General features: G+C 36.8%; 1 long non-coding RNA gene across 1 annotated transcript; it reads right to left on the bottom strand.

Annotated features, from left to right (window-relative positions):
- Window positions 1-3,439: 3,439 nt before the first annotated feature.
- On the bottom strand, window positions 3,440-4,454 carry LOC109209899. Its single transcript, XR_002065457.1, has 2 exons — window positions 3,993-4,454; window positions 3,440-3,761 (listed from the first exon to the last, which is right to left on the bottom strand). It is a non-coding gene; the product is annotated as an uncharacterized LOC109209899 (long non-coding RNA).
- Window positions 4,455-4,543: the final 89 nt, after the last annotated feature.

Raw genomic sequence — 4,543 nt, 5'->3', positions numbered from 1 at the left:
GTTGCTGGCCCATCCCTCATTCTAACTGGTATGACTTCTAACATAAAGAGGGTCACGCGAACGTGTGCACCAAATTTTAGAAGACTCAAAAGGGTGGCGTAAGAAAGGATTTTAATAACATTCAAACAATATTGAAATGGCACATAAAGGCAATTAGCACATTGGGTTCAAAAAATACAATAATATTATCAATAAATAGAGCCAAGCAAAATCATATTACAAGCTCGAATTCTTGAACCCTGAATTAGTAGTTCTGGGTTCTTATCCCCAACAGAGTCGCCAGAGCTGTCACACCTCCTTTTTCCTACCCCCGAAAAGGGGTATAAGGGAGTTTTTCCAATTTAAGTGACAATCGAAACAGGATTATTTATATTAAATCAGAGTCGCCACTTGGGATAGTTAATGGTGTCCCAAGTTACCGGTTTAGAATCCCGAATCAAGGAGATTTGACTCTGTTTTAATGTCTGTGAAACACAGAAATCCGGGTAAGGAATTCTGTTAACCTGGATGAAGGTGTTAGGCACTCCGAGTTCCGTGGTTCTAGCACGGTCGCTCTGATCATTCTTGGCTCATTAAAATTATTTAATTACTGATTTTAGAACCTATGTGCATTTGCCTTTTTAATTAAGAAATTTAAAACAGGTCACGCATACGTGTATCCATTTGTTTGGCGCGTCAAAAATCATGTCACGCGAACGTGTCCACAATTAATAACGCTTTATTATTATTAAGAATGTTTGGCCAAAGTTGCGGGAACGCATACTCCGGTTTTATTTTTAGAATATGTCACTCGAACGTGTACACAACCACGATGGTATATTAAACTTGCCTAAAGCAAACTACGAATATAATTTTTAATATCTAAGTCATGAAATCAATACGAGGGCCATAGGGATTCAATTATGGATGGCGCACCTCGGCCTAAAGAACTACATTTAATTAAAGAGGACTATATTAATAACACATTTATTATTGTTGAGGAAGTTGGTCGAAGTTGCGCGAACGCATACTCAGAATTGATTTTTAGAATCATAATTATGTCACGCGAACGTGTACACAATCACAATTGTATTTTAAACGCGCATAAATGCTTTTCTACGAATATTCATTCTTATATCTAATAATAATATTTGTGAGGGCCATTGGGGATTTAATTAGGATGGCACACCTCACTCCGTTCTAAAGAACTATACTTAATTAGGCCTAAGGGCGTTTTTATTAGCAAATAACTCGGACTTAAAGCTATTGATGATGGGCAAGGAAATATAAAGCAGGCCTATAATAATGTGGAAAAAGTGCTGGGCCAATAGCTGGCTCAGTATATTATTAAACGGGCAAACAAAGGGAGGGGGAAACGTTGGGACTGCATGGGCTTGAAATCGAACCCAACAGACATGGACCTTGAAACACTTGCCAGGCTTCATGCGGTCAAGGCCACTTCGTTTGGGGCTGACGCCCAAGCCCAAACACCCCACAAAAATACACATTTGAACTTAATTAAAAGTAAAATAACCAACTGTTAATACACATTTTCACGCAGATATGCATTAAGCAACAAAACTGGACCTTATTTCAAACACATGAAAGGTCATTAGGCCTAAATTGAGGCCCACGGCGTTTGATCTGGTTCCTATTGGGGTGGGCCTTTCTTGTTTCAAGCCCTAACATGGAGTACAATAGAAGAACACATTACTACGTATTCAATCACTACCAACAGTAATCAAACCAAAATCAATTAACAACATATCCACCATTGTTGTTATGATGATAATCATATGTGAAATTAATGAGTGCGATTGACTGTGCAGTACTATATAAGCCCTATTGCTCTTTTCACCTTTGTTTAGCTTTGTGTCAAATCACAAATCTAACTACCATTAGCCACAAAATAAGAATAGGCTTCGAGCCAAACTAAAGAGAAACAGATCATGTAGAGAAACAGCTAATCAGTAAAGGAGTAACCTTGAAATTCAAAATAAACTCAAATCCAAACTTCAAAGAGACGACACTAACTACTTCTATTACAATTTTTCATGAAACTGATATACTAGTGAATACTTGCCAAAGTGAATATGGTCTATCCACCTAAGCTTTAATCCACAACATAGAGTTATCAATCTCTAACACAACTCCAACAACAGACTTATTTTGGCTTAGTACTTGCTGATTTGGTCAACCGGTGGCCAAATCCACAAACTGTAGCCAACACTCAACAACAATAGCCTTCTCTCACACCTCCCTTTTTACCACCCGAGGGGCGATATAAGGGAGTTTTTCCAATTTAAGTAACATTATTCGAAATGAGATTATTTTATTTAATTTCTTCAGAGTCGCCACTTCGAATATTTATTATGGTGTCCCAAGTCACTAGTTTATTTAAAATCCCAAATCGAGGAAATTTTTATTGTTTAAAGTCTGCGAACCAGAAATTCTTGATAAGGAATTGTGTTAACCCGGGAGAAGGTGTTAGGCATTCCCAGGTTCCGTGGTTCTAGCACGGTCGCTTAAATTATTAATAACTGGCATATTATCTGATTAATTACAAGTTTTAAACCTATTGTGCAACTTTTTAATTATTTTAACTGCTTTTAGGATTTATGGATTTATTTTTTGAACAAGTTATGATTGTCGTACACTTGTTTGTTTTGGAACACACCGCAAACCACGCTACATGAAATGCACCCGCGATTCGCGGCATGTTTTGTTTAACATTGTTGAAGATTGAAATTGGGTCACATAAAATGTACACCCGAATTTTAGTAATTAAAAATCACAACTACGTCACGGGAACCGTACCCGTGGCTATGATGAATTTATTATAAATGCGCCCAAAGCAACTACGAAGATTCAATTTTCAATAGCAACATTTGTGAGGGCCATGGAGGATTTAATTTTATTTATGGCACACCTCAAACCTTTTTCTATAAGTGTTAGTTCTTGAATCTAATCTTATGAGGGCCATGGATTATAAATTTTATTTGGCATGACACGCCTCAATTTATTAATCACGCACAACTATTTCCATACTCTTGAGAACTTATGAGCTAGTCACAATTTCGAGGGTCTCTTAATAGTGTCTCAATTAAACAGCGGAAGGTAGAACTTTAGAAAATTAGTCCAATCACATAAAGAAGGATTCCCTGGCAAATATAGTACTGCAATGCAGATAACGCATTCCACCAAAATCACCATGTTTAGAAGTATAAATGATAAAACAAGTCAAATATTATCTCAAGATCGCTTAGTGTGAGCTACTCATTATCGAACCACAGAATTAAATTAGTACAAATTTCTAAGCACAAAAAGATGAAATTCACCAAGAATGAAGGAAACAAAGAAAAAGTAAATGACAGAGCAATTATTTGGCAAAATTAACGTATGATAACATGCCAACCACAATAACAAATGGGTCTTTAGAGAATAAGAAACAGCATATGACTAACTAAAACTCGGTACAGAGAGGATAACCTGCGTAGACTGGAGTGAGTTAACTTGGGCCATCAATTCATTTATCAAACTTGCCCGAAACTAAAGAACCGTACTATTCTAAATCTAATCCAATTTCTGATTTTCTAAGACAAACAAACATACCAAATGCCTTAACTAACGGGCCATAGTCCAGAAATGTATTGCATCTTCTTATTCAACTAATTAAACTATGTGAATCTACGACCCAAGGAAGTTAACAAATAATGGCCCCAACTATTACTTTGACCTATGTCTTATGAATCCTCCTTTGAAGAAGAACATAATTCTGAAACCTGAAAACCAAAAGAATATGGAAAACTAAGATGCATCAAGATTTATCACTACATGTGCATATCATTTCAAAACAAGATATTCTAAGCATACTAACTCTACCGATGCTGCATTTTTCAAATTATTAACAAATGAACAACATGAAGCACTTTACTAAACGCCATTTAATTTCAACTCAAACAGATCTAGCATTTACGAATTCTCATAATTCCAAAACATGAATATTTAAATACCTGGACAGTAGCAAAACCAACATATTCGCCCAAATATGGGCTTAAGAAACTTGAAAAATGGAGCTCGACAACTTTGAGACAGCAGATTCGAACAAATCGCAGCAGTAGAAATCAAGAGGGCAAAACTTGAATCTCAAATATTAACAGAGACAGCAGCGAGAAACTAGCAAATTAAAAACCTTTTTCTGAACGTGCATTAGCTAGAAATCTTGCGAAATGGCTGAAGAATCATTAAATATGTTTCCCAACTCATTGACCTCAGTCCTTGGAACTCTAGTTCTTTGCTTTGCTTTTTAACGTGAAGGGGTGGTTTTCAACAGAATTCTTAGGTGTGCAGCTGCTCCGTTTTTTGTCGAGGAGTGGGTCTGGTTTTTGTAAGGAAGAAGAAGCTAGAAACGTTGCTCTTGGGTTTCTTTCAAGGGGAGGTCATCTCTAATTATTGTCATTTTAGAAGAAGGCATGGAGGAAAAATGTGGGGGGGGGGGGGTAGGGAGGGGAGAGGGAGAGTACTGAGTGTTCGTTTTTTCGTTTTTTGTTTCGTAACGAAAGTA

This window comes from Nicotiana attenuata, unplaced genomic scaffold (assembly GCF_001879085.1).
Source record: "Nicotiana attenuata strain UT unplaced genomic scaffold, NIATTr2, whole genome shotgun sequence".
NCBI lineage: Eukaryota > Viridiplantae > Streptophyta > Magnoliopsida > Solanales > Solanaceae > Nicotiana > Nicotiana attenuata.
The sequence above is the reverse complement of the archived record's forward strand: the minus strand, read 5'-3'. Positions and strand labels throughout refer to the sequence as shown.